Source organism: Engraulis encrasicolus, chromosome 15 (assembly GCF_034702125.1).
Source record: "Engraulis encrasicolus isolate BLACKSEA-1 chromosome 15, IST_EnEncr_1.0, whole genome shotgun sequence".
Classification (NCBI taxonomy): Eukaryota; Metazoa; Chordata; class Actinopteri; order Clupeiformes; family Engraulidae; genus Engraulis; species Engraulis encrasicolus.
The window spans coordinates 24,766,607-24,783,637 of record NC_085871.1 but is presented as its reverse complement, the minus strand read 5'-3'; the positions used below and the strand labels follow the sequence as shown (position 1 = coordinate 24,783,637).

The 17,031-nt window shown below is 41.7% G+C and overlaps 1 long non-coding RNA gene across 2 annotated transcripts; it reads left to right on the top strand.

Annotated features, from left to right (window-relative positions):
• The first annotated feature begins 9,701 nt into the window (after positions 1 to 9,701).
• Positions 9,702 to 12,670, top strand: LOC134464525 (uncharacterized). Of its 2 annotated transcripts, XR_010037925.1 has the most exons (4): positions 9,702 to 10,350; positions 10,773 to 10,875; positions 11,288 to 11,423; positions 11,662 to 12,670. It is a non-coding gene; the product is annotated as an uncharacterized LOC134464525 (long non-coding RNA). The 2 variants fall into 2 exon arrangements; XR_010037924.1 differs by having other exon boundaries at positions 9,702 to 10,875.
• Positions 12,671 to 17,031: the final 4,361 nt, after the last annotated feature.

Genomic DNA, 17,031 nt, shown 5'->3' with positions numbered 1-17,031 from the left:
ATCCTCATTTCGGTGACGGTCAGTATCTTGGCTCATTAATTCTTATTATATTTCATTGTAGCTTTAGCAGGCCACACTCCACTATCGTCCTTGGCATTGTTCAACAAAGTTTATGACGAAATCTGGCGCATATGGGGTGTTGGGTGGGTCGGACATTTAAAAAAAAGGAAAAAAAAATTTTTTGGAAAAAAAAAAAAATTCCGACCGACCCATGACCAAACCTGACAACCAACCGGAACCAAACTCTTATTTTTCTTAGGCCTCATCTTCCATTTCCTTAGTCAGAATGTCTGCTGCTGCGCTTGATGTTCTGGCTGACGCGTAAATCACTGTATCATCCGCGTACATTTGGCAGTTGGATGACTGACAGCAGGTGGGCAAGTCATTTATGTATAGACTGAAGAGCAGAGGACCCAAGATTGCAGCTAATGGCAGTGAAAGCAATGTGTAAGTCCTGACCCTCTGGTCCCTATGCTCGAGATATGAAGCAAACCAGCTTATGGCGGGTTTAGAAATATTAAAAGTGCAGAGTTTGTTTAGAAGTATGTTGTGGTTTACCGTATCAAAAGGCCTTTTTAAGGTCTATGAAGGTCTCTGTCTATGCCAGTGGTGGCTGCTCAGGTTTAAAATAGGGGAAGCCCATATTACACGTTCAGGGTTGTAGTGGCTCATGCCATCCCAAAGCAGAAGATTAAAGGGACACTGTGCAGGAAATGGTCAAAAAAGGTACTGCAACTATGATGCTCATTGAAACTGGGCTGCCTGTTGCCAAATTTGATATTTACATGAAAGTTTACTAAGTAATAAACAAATATTTTCTAGTATGGTCTAAGGAGAGTCACTTTTGCAGCAGAAAAAATGAAAATTTTTGGAAATTCAAAATGGCGGACCATGGAGAAGATCCCCCTTTTTATGTATGAAAAGTGCCATTTTTCCAGTCATTATGAATACTTAGAATTTGATGCTGGTGGTAAGTATTTCTGAAAAAGGTAACATTAGTGAATGGGTAGCATGGATTCTGGAAATAAACAACTAAAAATCTCACACAGTGTCCCTTTAAGAGAAAAAAAGAATTACTTATGTGTCTGTATAACATAGCCGTGTCTCCATAGCCAAGCTGGTGGCAATCTGATCACAGTTCAGCACTTAAAAGTCAGTCTGAGACAGTCAAGGCACAACACAGCACAATGCAGATGGGGAACAACTTAAATGAAGATAGAACTGAAGTAGTATTCATAGGCCTACTAGATCAATCCATAGTATACTGTAGGTGTGAAGACAAATAAAAATATATATTTTCTTCAAAGTTGTACTTTTGCATGTGTTGCTGCAAGACCTCATACACAGGTTGAGCATCACGGCCCTCTGAAATATCAAAGAATCCCACAAAACTCAAATCTCAGTGTACTTTGTATAATGACAATAAAGGCTTTCTATTCCATTTCTAAAATGCTGAATTTGCCCTGCCCTACTATCTCAGAATGACTCACATTTGAGCATGACAAAGAGATGTCAAGCCTATTTCATCAGAGACAGTGGCAGCAGGTGCATTGGTTAGAACCTGGTCATTTTGAATGTTGTGGGACATGCCAGAAAACCAGCTGATTACTGAATACGTTTTGAAAGGACAGTCGTATTTTGCCAATGCACCCGCAGCAGCACAATTGTGCGCGAGATATGTTCATTCATTGCCTTTCTCACACCGTGTGTTTAAGTGTAAGCCCTGTCGAAATTGACAGAGGATCCATCTTTTCACCCGACAAGGTTTCATCGCCAGAAATGAGAGATAGATATATAGGAGGGTTTACTGACGTCACAGCATAGTACGGAATGATGACTGTCGGCTCGTATAGTGTGAGGACGTGAGTCGTGAGATGAGAACTTTTAAATAGTGAAATTCCAACGTGCGGTGTGAGCAGGAGCTTAAAACCCACGAGCGAAAATATTGCACAGTGTATGCCTGGCTTAACCTAAGTGACAAAACTGAATTTAAAAACATTTCCCCAATGTCCAACCAGGCCACACCAAAATTTGGGCCGAGATTTGTCCCGATAGTTATAATGGCCACTCCGGCATTGCGCACAACTATCCGAATACACACCTGACACGTGTGTGTCCGATAACACATATAATATAGTCGTCCATTTAGGTGGCAAAAGGGCTATCCCCTCGAAGGACTGGAGTGCAGGAGAGAAGCAGGGCACACGTGAGCGCGTTTACAAAAAGGTTTATCATCATATTTTTAAAAAATGAATTATTATATAATATACTTACTTATTTATAGATATAAAAACATATCTTCATTATGTCTACTGTAGTCAATCAAACAATTTATTGTAAGTATTTGGAAATCAATCTTTACCCCATATTGAGAACCGAAACACTGTCGACTACTTCTGTTGATTATTTTCAAGTGTTATTTTGTTGTCTGTAAAACCTAATTTCAGGCTGTCAATCAACCATAAACCAGTGGAAGTTTTAGCCGGTTTGCATCTCATCATATCGCAAACTCAGGGGTGCGGTCTCCTTCTCACCGTTTTGGAGAAGGTGTGATAATGGTAATTACGATGGATTTCAGACGCGGGATTTATCAACAGCCGCTCGCTCTTACCATGGGATTTGAGAGGTACACATGTTTAGTAAAACTCACGTGAGCTTTGTCGTACGAAGAGATCTGCGCTCACATCTGCGATGGTTTCTACGCTAGTTTGATAAATGAGGGCCCTCATGTTTTTATCATCAATTTAACATTGATGATGAACGCTTTTCTCCCGAGAATGAGGGAGGCCGTTCGGCTTCCCTTGCTGTCTCTGAATAGCCGCGCCTGGTCTAGACTATTCTTAATGTTCTCTGTCAGGTAGCAATTCGCCAATTCTGTTCAGTATCCTGGTTTAAAACCAAACTGTTTATTGTTAATACGACCATTATTCTCAAGATGGTCTATTGTTTGCTCTGTAACAACCTTTTCTAAAATTTTGGAAAGAGCAGGCAGTATAGAAATGTGTCTATAGTTACAAGCCTGGGGCCTCATTTATCATCAGTTCGTAGAATGCCTTCTAAATCGTGTTCTACGAGTGAAATATAGAATGGTCGCAACAAGTACAGAAAAATCGGGATTTATCAAACGTGTGTTGACTGCTCCAACGCACACTTCTGTGTGATAAATCCCACACCTTCCAAATCACTGTGCACGCACGCATTTGGGGTATCCCGAAACGCCTCCAAGTAACCATATATGGCATTAAAATATGTTCAAATGCCTGGTTAATTCGAAGGCGCCACCCTGTTTGGACACACATGAACACACGCGCCACTCGAAGCGCTGGTAGGAAGTGCGGAGATAGAAACATTTCCGCGGCACAGGGGGAGGACAGCATTTCAAAATTAATAAAAGAAGGAGCACACATGGATGTAAACACTGTCAAATAGCACTCTGTTTCCATTCAAAGCAAACTGTGCCTTACACGGTCAATATTATTTGCAATTTCATGTTTCTTCTACTCGCACGCATGGTCTGAGGTGTGCGTAGATTTAGGCATATTTCTATGTTCAAGTACATGTTCATAAATCCCACACTTTGCTCAGGAATGATCGCACGCATGCTTTACGCACAGATATGTGCCTAAGCACGCTTGATAAATGACTCCCCTGGTCTTTTGCTCCCGCCTTAAAAATTGGTGTAATAATAGCTTGTTTCCAGTTTTGTGGAAATTTGCCAACTCTGATGGAGAGATTTATTAAGTGTGTTATGGGTTTAACCAGGACAGAACAATGAGTTTTGACTCACACACACACACACACACACAGTACCTGCAACAGCAGTGTTAGCTGCTTGTGTTGGTTATTCAGTCTCTCATAGAATTCCTGGAGTTGACCCTGGATCTTGCAAGCGCAGAGAAACTTCATCAGTTTGCTTCTGGACTCCTGCTTACTAATGAAGGCCTTGGCATCTTCTAGTGTCATCTGAAGGGTGCTCAGGCAGCCTTGAAGCTCACTGCAATGCAAGCAAAGATTATTTAGTACAAAGGCAGAGTCCCATGTGACTGTCTGTCCAGTCAGGAAAAGGCATGATTCCTTGTAGAGTCCAAGGAAACAGTAGCCTGATAAACCAGCCTAAATGTGAGACCGGAGTAATTTAGTCTGGCCCCGATGAACGAGATCTCCGAAGATTGTTGTTGAGAATAACCTGTTGCTGGCACTCTGACCAATCGGTGATCTTGTGCTTTCCCAACGGTGTTGTGAGGTTCGTCATCACTCCCTCAAAACCCCTCCCGCTTTAATTCAAAACAAATTGCTGCGTTGTGATTGGTTTTGCCAGACTCAGGGCACAGCGTTCAAAACATTCTCAGATCCGAGGCTAGACCCACTCGATAGCTGAACAATTTCAGCGTCCAGCGGGTGGCGCTGGTTTACCAGGCTAAGGAAACAGTTCAATGTTGATGGAATACAACTTAATTCATAAGAGAGAGGGGGGGGTGATGAAAATAGAGAACAAGAGAGGGGGTTGGAAGGTGTTTGTACATCAGGCTACTTTGAGTGTCTCTTTCTTGTCTCAAGGAGCATCCACAGCTTCAAAAAGGAGTGAAAGATTAGTTGAGTTTGAATCTTCCATTGTGTGTGTGTGTGTTATCTTGAGCACATGCCTTGGCATTGGATGGTCAGAGTCTGAATTATGCTGTACTACATGATTGTTTATACTACATCCTTTTCTTTATGAGGCATTTACTGATGGCTTGCATAAAATTTGAGTTAACACCATCTATAATGCCAAAGGAACTCCATTTATTCTCAACCTAAAGTCTACACACACGTAGGTCTCCTAACCAAAGGTCTCGACTCTTCCCGGAGTTCACATGACATCACATGGATACCGGAAAGGCACAGGCTTGAAATATCTTACACTACTCTACTCTTCTTGAAGTTGCACAGGTCTCCCATTCGCCATACCAGAATGCAAGATGTTTTCGCATTTCATTATACCGACCTCCTCGCTCCAATAAAGGAGTCATCAGTACCACTAACGTAACGTTGTATCAAGAGACTTTAGAGGTTACGATAGACCAGTGGTTCCCAACCTATGGGTCGGGACCCACCTTATTAGTCGCCAAAGATCCACAGGGGGTCGCGGTGCCCTCTTGATTTTAAGGGGTTTCATTTTAAATATATATAGCCCATGTTGAATGAAAGACAAAGCATTTAACTAATAAATCCAGGAAATGGGTGGGCTTGATGTATATTTCTCTACACTCTCTGACCAAACTTCTTGACTTCCCAAAAGGTGTCCTTGCTTTCCAAGTGCAGCAGTTTGAAGAACTGAATGCGTTTGTGGTGACTTGAGGTGCCATAATAATTGAAGATGGGCTTTAAAGGCCAACTTCCGATAAAACACAGTTTTACTCACTCCTTTTGAAGATCGTACGGTCACCCCAATTTAAACTCACTTGCAAGGCTCTCTTAGCGGTGCGTCACCTCGCCTGGCTGTGTTTCCCGGTGTTTCCCAATTTACATAAATAATGCAGAGAAACGAGCGAATCACGAAAGCCTTTCTGTGTTTCGTCACGTCGAAAGAAGGCGTTGCCCACAAAGGTTTATGTCGACCCATTTTTCTAAAAACATGTAGAGTAATTTTTTTCTGCTTGTTTTCAATACAAGCAACGTCTGGTGGCCCGAAATCTAGCTTAGCTTAGCTATCAGCTGGTTGCTACTCTCAGGTACACACACAGCACAAAGCCTCATCCATACAGCAAGCCCACTCTGGTTGCTCCGTGCCTGCAGCTCGCCTAGGGGTCGCTGTCGAAAGAGCACAGCCCTGAATGGAGCATGCACGCCTCTATAGTGCAGTACCACCCGGAGAAGTGGCAACTCTGTTTCCCATTACATTCTATCCAAGAACAGGAGGACTGAGCCAATCAGAGACACATTTCAACGAAAGCAGGAAGAGTGAGCCAATCAGAGACGCATTTCCACGAGAAACACGGAACACCCTCTCGTTTCTCCACAAGCCACATTGCTGGCTTGCAAAAACGGCTTGAAACAAAGCAACCAGAACGTTTTTTAAAACAGGACCAACGCGTAACACATTCAATAACAATGGGGAACACAGCAATATTAATCAAATGACGTTGAGAGGCCATCTTTAAGCGTCCATATTCACACTGTGATGCCGCAGATTCTGTGCGCGTCATCACGGCTCCCTATGCGGGCGCCATTGAACATTGAAAACGCCATTCCCTCTTTAAAACTTTCATGTCCCTTGCCAATATTAATCATGGACTTCAGTAACTGCTACGTGAACGTTTACAACATGTTTGCAATGTGTTTCATGCCTGGTGGTCTAACATATGGGTGCACACATTAGTTAGAGTCACGAGTGCTTCATTCATATTCAAACACTTCACGCACGCATCCACACAGTCACAACGACACAACAGAACATACACAAACAGCGAAATCGCTGCATGTGTCCTTTTGTGTAAATATGCCTATGGCAACAATGTTTCATCTTTAGTAATGCAACCGCTAGGTTTTAAGATGTCTAAGTGCATCGACAAATGTTTGCTTAGCATTTAAAAAACTTACCAGCACTTCCTCATTACCGCATCTTCCTAAAAGATGCGCGTCAGTGTTTGCCAATGCTATATTCCCGAGTAGAGTTGCGAGTGCACATGGTTGCACCCTCGCGGTAATATGTCGGTGTTTAGAACACCAAATGACTGTGTTAATGTCTGTTCATGAGTAGGATGTTTATTTAGAAGGCCTAGTATGATGTCTGTAGTAATGGTACCATTTTAACTGTTTAGATTTAATGATAATGTTATCCTGACGGCCGACACCCCTGTAACTTCGGTCGGCAATGGTTTAGTCCACTTGCGTGGTGCGTCAGGTAGCCCTGATAATGGGGAATATGCTCAGTAGTCGGGAGGAGCTCCTTGGTGAACGGACGTGCGTCCTTATGCTCCATTACTCTGAAGTGTGAGTAACTTTGTTGACTTGAACAATATTGTGAGCCTGTGGCTATTTTGTTTATTTTCCCATTTTGTTATGTTGGCTTATCATAGCCCATTTATTTTTCCTGTAAATATTGTAAATAGACCAGATGTATATATTTTTCTACATTTAAGTTTAGTTTAGTTTTTTGTTTATTATTTTCCACGGGCTCACTGGATTTTCACTATAATGCACTTGGTGTCGCAAAATAAACGGCAAAAACACCATCTCTGCCTCCTGCTGGTTCACTGTGCCACTACTCCAAGACCCCTCGACAAACTACTTTGCAACACACATACATATCACATTTTCCCAAATTCACCAATCACACAATTAAAGGTACAGATGGTCTGGGACAGAGACACGTAAGAGAAAAAAAAGACAAATGAGTTTAAAAGTTCATTCTTACGTACCTGGTCAGATTGTCTTGTCGTTGGAGGCTCTCGAGTGTTTGCAGTAAGCTGTGCACGCACTCCGCTAACCTCTGACACTGCTCTTGGTTCTCCTGGTTCGTCACAAACAGCTGGTACACCACCTGGGCGATCACTGTCACAGGCTCTATGCCAGACATGATGATATCCTTTCCTGTGAATAAAAATGAGTAATCAATAGGGGTGTAACGATATCGAACCGAACCGACGTATCGTACCGAAAAGACCTGTACCGAATTGAACAGTGCTGTACCTACACTCAAAAAAACGATTCTAGCTGGTTGTAAAATTGACACAAGTGTTGCATGCAGTTTTAACTCAATGTTGTCAGTTTAGTGAAATGAAAGTGAAAATATCGTGTTAGATTTACTAGGCAGATAGGCCTAGCCTATTTATAGATTGTGTTATGTTGAAAGAACCCAACGCAGTCAGGCACTTTCTTCAAACTACCCAGAATGCAACGCTCCAGCTTTTCAAATTGCAGGAAGGCGCGAGGAGTAAACAGACTAGTTCGCCTGTAAGGTAAGGACATCTCTTCCAATAAATCCTCAAACATGCTCTAACTCTAACCAAATGTGTAATGTGTTAATATCACAATCTTATTTTGCTGCTGCACATGCTATGTTCAAAGGTTGATGTTATTGATTTGCCAACATTTTTGTTGGGTAGTCGGGCAACATGCTGGATGTAGCTTTACTAGCATGTTCTGTGCAGAAACACGGTGTCCACCTTCTTCTTGCAAAGTGTAGGAAAAGTTAAACAATATTTTAGGTTGTTTTTTTTTTCTTACAGCCGCCGAGCTGGTGTTTAATGCCCTGTATTTCATGTCAAACGTGTCGACTGTGCATTGTTTGCTAGCGAGCTAATTTATTGGATGCCTGCCACCAATTCCCTTTGAATTCAGAGGGAAATGATAGCCTAACTCTGAAGCAAAAACCTTGGTTTGCCATTCCTCCGGTGAATTTATGTCATATCATCTCGGCAGGGCATGGGTTTACTTGGCAAAGCATAACAAATTGTGATTTTAAGGAGAGATTCACACTAGAGTGTGGCTGGACGAAAGCGAGAAGACAGGACTTTCTGTTTAATTTCGGCCGCCGGTGTCAGCATTTCACAACGACAGCATTTGGTGTGCGCGGCCAGTCCTGTTCAAAATCCCCCGTAGCTAGAGGTAGAGCTCTAGACATTGGCCGAGACCAGGCAGAAAGACGTCTCGCTGCCGTTCTGCCACGCTCGTGTGTGAATCTGGCCCAGGGAAAAGAAAATCATAGTTACAACTGGTCTACATTGCGTCCTACTACAGCATGTTGCGCGTGCTCCGATGTGTTTGAGTTTATGAGCAAGCCTTTATGCGTTGCTTTGTGGACAGTGAGAGCTTTGCGGCGCATTTAGGGAAATCAGTGGAGTGCGCTTTGAAACGCACTGAGGCGAGCCGTCATGAAGTTCGTCAGCTTCAGTGAGAGCCATGTTAACCCAATCCACAGTCAGACCAAATACAATTCTAAGCGGGTTCTGAATACAGACGTGGCGTGTAGTCAATCCACCTGGCTAATAAACTGGTGTTCTTTTTTGAACGTTGCACACCTGCGTAAACTGTAAGCTGCAATGAATTAGATTAGAGCAGGAGTGCCCAACGAGTCGATCGCGAGGTACCAGTCGATCTCGAGGGGAGTGGCAGTCGAGAGACATGTAATGTGACAGGGAAAATACTGTCTTTCAAAAGTAGGCTATGTAGTAAGCTGCTGGTACTACTGTATTGGTTAGATAATTAGTCCCACTGTAACACAGAATGAGGGGAAAGCATTAGGAAGTGACCGTAAGGGTATTGCAGTTGATTCATGTGTGCACACATGTAACATCGGGTGAGTAACAGAACATGTGCGCAACGATGCGTTATGACGCAGCGATATGCGAGGATCTTTGTCCAAATCGCTAGTCGCATGCATCATCGCTAACTGTGTTTACATCGCGTGCCGCGTGTAAGGGAAATGTTAGCTGACATGTATGGAATTCACTTCAATTTGTGCTGTTTCCTGCTCCAGTTGTGGACAGAACGATTGGCCAAACTCACAATAGAAAGCCTTTGCTCTGCTACTGTCCCAGAGAGCTGGGAAAAAAAAACCTTCATAGAAGAAGTCACTCTTAACAAGGGTGTTAACCAATTCAATGAGTTCTCTCATTGCTCTCTCTCTCTCTCTCTCTCTCTCTCTCTCTCTCTCTCTCTCTCTCTCTCTCTCTCTCCCCTTTATTTACCCATAACAAATGGTGAAGTTCTGAGCCCTTTTTAATTTTGACCACTGAAGTCATGATAATGCTTCATCATATTTTAGAAATAGGGCCCATGTGCCTACATATGCCTTTTATATACCAAATGTTTATCATTTTGAAATTGTTTCAGTTGTTTATGACTTGTGTAGGACTGAAATTATCTCTGCATACTACAAAGCAATGCAGCACTGCATTGCTTTGTAAACGTAGGCTATTCAACACACTTTAAAAACACACTGAAAAGATACGGCCATAGTAGCCTACTAAAAACATTTTGTTCATAATAATGGTGATTAATAAATGGTGATCTTAAATTTTCATACTGACATCCTGAAATTTGACTTGGTAGATCACGGCAGACCATCAACTTCAAAAGTAGATCTCGGTTAAAAAAAAAGGTTGGGCACCCCTGGATTAGAGTTTAGGCTACTTTATTTATGTATGCTCACTTAACCAAGAAGCCTAAATAAGGCAGTGGCCTGTTAATTCAAAATGACTAATTTTAAAACATTGATTACCATAGTGAAACAAAATGTAACTGTAAAAACTGTGTGTAACATTTGATAAATATAATCAATTACTGATATTGTTTATTACAGAAATGTACCACGTGATGCAGTAGCCTGTTGATGCTGGCAAAAGATGCAATCTGGAGGATTTCAGGGTACGTTTTACTATGCTTCAATGTTAGGTGAGATGAATGTAATGCAGTGTTTCCCAACCAGGGGTACGTGTACCACTAGGAGTATGTTTTATTTTATGAATAAAAACAAATGTATGGTCATGATCATATTGGGATAGAGAACATGAGTGAGGTGGTACTCATACTATGACAAAAATGCTTAGGGGGTACTCAAGACGAAAAAGGTTGGGAGACACTGATGTATGCCCAGATCATGTACGCCCAGAGCAAAGTCACAGGCAGTGTGCTTCTCTTGCATTCACAGACTGCCCATGCTTTTTTAAAGAGATAAGTTAGAATGCTTTGCATATCTATTTGTGTAGAGTTAATCACCAAGACAATTTCCAGAAGTTGTATCCAGGTGTCAATTGTGTCCTTGTTCTGGTGTTGTTATTTTCAAACAGAGATGGCTCTTGCTCACTGGCAGTGACTTGGGTCATGTGAGACAGCATCAGAGCTCGGGTGACATCTCTCGCTCGGGTGAAATCTCTCCTGGAAGATTTCAAGGTATGAAATGTTTTACTCGGCTGCATCTTCCAATATATTACTCTTTATATTGGTATGTAATGATGTCCTTACCACCAACAAATTCTCTTAAGCATCAATGTGGTCTATAATTCGTCCTGCGACTTCTCAATGCGAGCTCCCATTGATATTGAAGCAATAACTGCTCTGATTATTTTTTTGACTGGAGAAATGGAATCCTGCTACAGTGTCCCAGACCTCTGTGTGCTGGAGCTCCACCAGGGGGCTAGAGCCACACACACACACGAACACACACACACACACACACAAGAGGTGTAAGAGATTATCACTCTTTTGTTTGGACTTTCATATGTAAATTGTTTTTTTGTGTCCTGAAAATAGACAAATAAGCTACATACTGTACATGTTGTATTTGTGTTTTATGATTTTATAGGTGTGTGCAGAGTTCTGAAGAATAAAAGTCAACAGTCAAGTTCTTCTCCATATTCTCCAAATCTGACGGAGGCGTTCCATCAGGAAAGGGGGAATGGTTGGTCGATGCCTCCAGAATAATGATACCCATGACCCAGGTATTATGTACAAAGAGAATGTTAATTTGAATCTTGATGCCTACAATTTTGCTGATTTGTTGACAATCGAGATGTATAAACATTAAGTCAGAATAACTTAAGTTAAATTGTCTAACTTTTCACCTGGTGTATTTTGTATTGTGGTAGCATGTTTGAAATGGATGGTTAAGAAGGTAAAATATGTCATGGACATCAGTTAAATATTTACATGTGTATCTGTCGAATTACTTTGTTTCAGGCACAACATGCTGACAGGGAATCGGCTATGGCAGAAAGCATCCATGCCATCTACGTGATCCGCCATGAAGGTTCAGAAGCTACTGACAGTCCTGAGGACATCGGAATCATTTTCAAAGGGGTGACTGCATTTGGCTGCTTGCCAAACATCCTACCCAGGCTCCGCCCTCGCAGTGACGCAACACCTTCGGCTCTGCTACACACACTCAGGAAAACTTTGTTCAGGTACTTTCAGGTTCCCTCCACAGCAGGAAACTCCACCCACTCTGTCGGGAAGCAATCGACTTTCAGCATCACCAACCGTCCTGGCTAGAGGCGTGTTCAAGGAAGTGACAAGGTTTGAGCAGAGACGCTCTATTGGGACTAAGAAAATGTTTGGTTTAAACTTTGGCTCAGCCTGTTCGGCCCTCGACCAGTAGCAAATCATGAGAGTTGGGTCAACCATGCCGTTTGAGAATGTTGTTATGCTCTTGGTCAGACCAAGTCTCGAAGAGATTTGTAAGTCATGATAATCAGGTTACAAATATTCACTTACAGTGGCCATATTTCTTGCCCTTGTTTACGCACTAAACTTGTTATCCTCCTTGAAAGTTGTGTGTGTGTGTGTGAGTAATAATGCAGACATAATAATAACAATTGACTAGAAGTACAAATACACATTTCTACATTATTGCTCACACACAGCTTTTGGTAAAACATTACTGAAATGGCCAAACACCTTTATGCATTTTTTAATAAAGAGTCATTGCATTGAGCAGATCATTGAGAGGCTCTGAAGTCCACTACACTATTCTTAACTTGTGTGCGTGCGTACCTCCTCAAGCACATATACAGCACTCTATTTTTAACATTTTTTAAAAATGTTTTTCTTTTTCTTTTTGACTTAACAACCTGTTAAAAACACAGCGTTAAACTTTGGCTTTTTTCGCACACCTCAGCTGGCAGGTGCGTCGGAGATGGCACCATGGGTCACTCAGCAATAGTTTAAAGAAACTCCCGCACACTGACCATTTCGCTCTTCTATATTTAATAAACTTAAATTTATTAAAGAAAGAACAGCGAAATGGTCAGTGTGCGGGAGTTTCTTTAAACAAAAACACAGCGTTACAAATTTGTTGTTACTAGAATGGCAAGGACAGTCATAGTGCATTACTAAAGGCCCTGTGTTATGTCATCGTAGACAAGTATTATGGTAATTAACCTTTCAATGACTGTTGGTGTGCTACTGGTGGTATGGAATGCATTATTGGCCTACAACACACGTGTACGCTCTTGTATGTAAGTGTTTTAAAAGGTTTTCTTGTTTATTTTTTATTTATTACCCTCAAGACAATTTTATGTTTTGATTAATGGCCTGGGGAATGTGTTGATTAAAATAAAAAAAACAAATCTTCAACATCTTGGGTTTGTAGTGTTGTTTTCCATAGATTTATAGCCTTTTCTGTGTAAGATTAAGTGTAATGCTTTGAAATTACTTAATAAAAACATGGAAAGTATTTCCACATGATTCAATAGCACATATACAACATTATGAGCTCTTGTTGGATCAACTTGAGAGAATTGGGATAATCAAACCAGTATCAAACATGTTGGATGAACATTATAAGATCCTGTTGGATCAATTTAATTGAATCAGGTTTTGATACCCTGACTCAGTTATGTTGGATCAACTCAAGAAAGTAAGGTTACATGAACAGAAGGTAATCCTGTTAAATCAACAAAGTTGCCTAATGTTAAAAATAAGAAAGATAATCATGTGGAAATACTTTCCATAATATTCTTAAGTAAATCCAACAGAATTTTTTTTTGAGTGTAGTACCGAAAGGTTGAGTAAAATGTTATGCTGCTACTACATGCAGAGGCTCGTGCAGAATCCTGAGAGAGAATGCAAGAAAAAACAGGTGTAGAGGCTTGGTCTTTGTGAAACCTTGAGGAGAAAGTACTATTTCTTAAACTGATAATCTCCTACTCAAAGTGGCAGGTTGAATGTATTTCTTTTTTCGTTTGTATTTTGACAATATTTTGGTGAAATTTACGTGCTGAGGAAGAAAATGGTTTTCTATTTTGTTCCCATATACTGTACCGAAAATGTACCGAATCGTGACCCTAAAACTGAGGTACATACCGAACCGTGATTTTTGTGCACCGCTACACCCCTAGTAATCAATAGAATCTCCAGGTAAAGTAAAGTAAATATCCTATCGATTACATCAATGACGTGAAGCAGAGTACACCCTACATTTTAAAGCATAGCTAATACAGTAAGGGGCAAACACTTAGTATAACTTAATATAACAGTTTGGAACTGTCCCTGTAGGTGGCAGAAGTGTCCTTAGGAACAGTCAGGACATAAGCTCAGAGCATGAAAGAGTAAGTAGGCCCAGAGAGGTTGCTGATGACATAATTTTAATAATATTGCTCTTTTTAGACTTTTCTGATAATATTCAAAATTTAATCCTGCATAATGAACCAATTAGATTAGGTTTATCGAGTTCCATACGTTTTTTCTCGAGTTCTTCATCATATCGTTATATTGTCCTCCCCCCTCTTGTGAAATGGTGCAGTCCAGTTCTGTCAAACGCGCGATGCCTTGAACCTGCTGCTACATGGCTAGGGTGACCAGCTGTCCGGACTTCGGCCGGATAACCCCGCCCCTTAACTTTCTAACCTAGCGTCCTCGCGCGCACCCATTGCTTCGACTTGCCGAATCCCCGCCTCCGTGGAGAAAACAGTGAAGTTGGCATTCTAAACTGTAGGCAGAAATCAGTGAACAGCGCTGCCATCTTACCTCAGACTAACTCAGCTGCCAACAACAGTTTTACTTGTAAAACAATAGCCTATTTTTGGGGGGAAGGATTTTCGCATTTCATTACCTCACTCCGATAAAGGAGTCATCAGTACCACTAACTTAATATTGTATCAGAGACGGCAGGTTACGATAGACAAATCCTTCCGTTGTTGTCTGTGTAGGCTATTTCATATATTTTTTTTAAATGTATTTTGGGTAGCCATGCATTCGTAGGCCTAATAGCCAACAATTAATTTGATCTACTTTACTCAAAGTTGGTCAGAAGTCTGTTTATCAGCGGTGTTTTAAGGGAGGCAAACCGCTTCTGTCAACCTTTTTTTTCATGCAGACGCTGGATAACCAACAACACGAGCTCAAGCGCCCGTGCAGAAAGACGTTTCTTTGCCCTGTTTGTAACGTTGTGAGAACCCTCGGTGTAAAGGCATTTAGCGGACAAACTTAGTTGCACTATGCCACCAGTGCAGGGAAAAATAGACAATAATATAGTTAGGCTACCTTATTTAACTTTCATAGCCTACAGTCAGTTAATGAACTTCATATAGGGCTATTGCACGGAGATTTCCCCAACATAAGGCGACAGCAATTCAGTTAATTCGCTGGGCGAAGTGTGGGGTTATATCTGGAGTAACATGGCGGCCGCAGATATCGGAAACGTGACCGACTGTCAAGGTCTAGTTTGCGTCAATGACGTTGCCTCGCATCTCGAGGCCATAAGCAAAAGGCTAGGAGGAAAGGAAAGACAAAGAGAGGGACCCACGGACGTCGTGAACAGGTCGTAAAAACGGACCGATGGCCACCCTATACATGGCTGACCGGCCGGTGATAGCCTACGCAATCAGCCGCTGAGCTGATGCACTGATGTGATTGACTTATGCTGGTGATGGAATAGATAGCCTACAAGTTAACACTAAGACACTATAAAACGGAGAAAAGAGACAGAAGAAGAAGACAACAGGTCGCTCAGTTTTTTTCCTCAAAGAAAGGAATCACTCACTGACCCTGATCAAATGTGATCAATATCAAAATGATAGGCCTACTGAACAAACAAAATTTGCATGAACGCAGTTGGATTATCTACACAAGAGACCGATTTCACAGTCAGTCTGCAGTGCAAATTTTCGTTTAAGATCTCTACTTTTATTATCTCATCATAGACATTTACGCATGGTCGTGTAGACTCATGCCCATGTCCGACTCTACCACGACTCACCTGCTTAAAGACCACGTCTTCGGCTATTTTCCTTAATGTCAAAAATCTATGATATAAGTCGATCTGATCAATGGCAAAGTAAGTTCCCTAAAATGCACACGCTTGCCTTGTCTATGTTGTTGATGACAACACAATTTGCGACGAGTCTCAAACCTAACGTGGAGTGGATAGTGACATTTTGTCTCCTTTCAACTTTCCACGGTTGTTTTGTCTACACCCAAGGGACGCAAGCGCGAGGAAAAAAGTGTCAAGTTCGTGAGGAAGGGAGGAGGAAAACAAGGGATCCGTGAGTAACCTGAGGAAAAACGAAAGTAGTCCTAGGTCTACTCCTAACTGTGCAAATAAAAGTCGGACTGTGTTAACTGAAACCATCAGCTTTGTCTGGATTCGAGGGACAAATTGCGTTTAGTTAGCTTAATTTAAGATTGGGCCACGTAGTCTACATTGAATGCGTTAAAAAGGGGCTATATTATGGCAGAAATATCCAACTAAAACTTTTTAAAACGTCAGACGTCTTTGATGATCTAATGATGTAGGCCTAATGGACTTCGACTGGAAAGTTTGAAGCGTTTTAAACGTAGGCTACCCATTGACGTTTGGAAAGCAAGCAGAAGAGCAGGGTGAACGGAGGGAGAACACCGTGAGCGCAACATGCGAGTGCCAGCTGTGACAGTTGCGATATATTGCAATAGGGGCTCTAGAATTGCTTCTGAAGCTGAAAATGCGTACACATGGCTTTATACCAAACAAAATCAATATTATTTCCATAGGTATTTGTGTGTAGGACATTAATATTGTTTTTAAATCACTTTTGGAAAACCTGTGAATGACTGTTAGAAAGCATAAATCCTCAGTGGATGTCTTGCTATTTTATGCCATTAAATTCTGTTTATTAATATATTTAAAGTCACCCAAACACTATCTTTCCTAGGGCCCAAAATTTCTGGCGGCGCCCCTACAGTCAGACACATGACAGGCAACACAGCAGGGAACATGGTTTGCAGTGATACACACTCGAAGCAATACGCCTAGCCCCCCCTACATCTCCCCTCTCTCCCCAAAAAAACCCACACACACACACGCAGGGGACACAGTTGACACCCCCTCCCCCGCCCCAATCCCTCAGCAGGCAACACAGTTTACAGTCATACGCAGCAAATGCAAGAGAGGTAACATGCTGTTTACAGTAACACGGTCATCCACACCACCCCTCACACACACAGCCTGTCATAAACCAGGGACCTCATTTATCATTTGTTCGTAGAATGTCTTCTAAATTGTGTCCTACGAGTGAAATTTAGAATGTTCGCAAGTACAGAAAAATCGGGATTTATCAAACGTGCGTTGGCTGC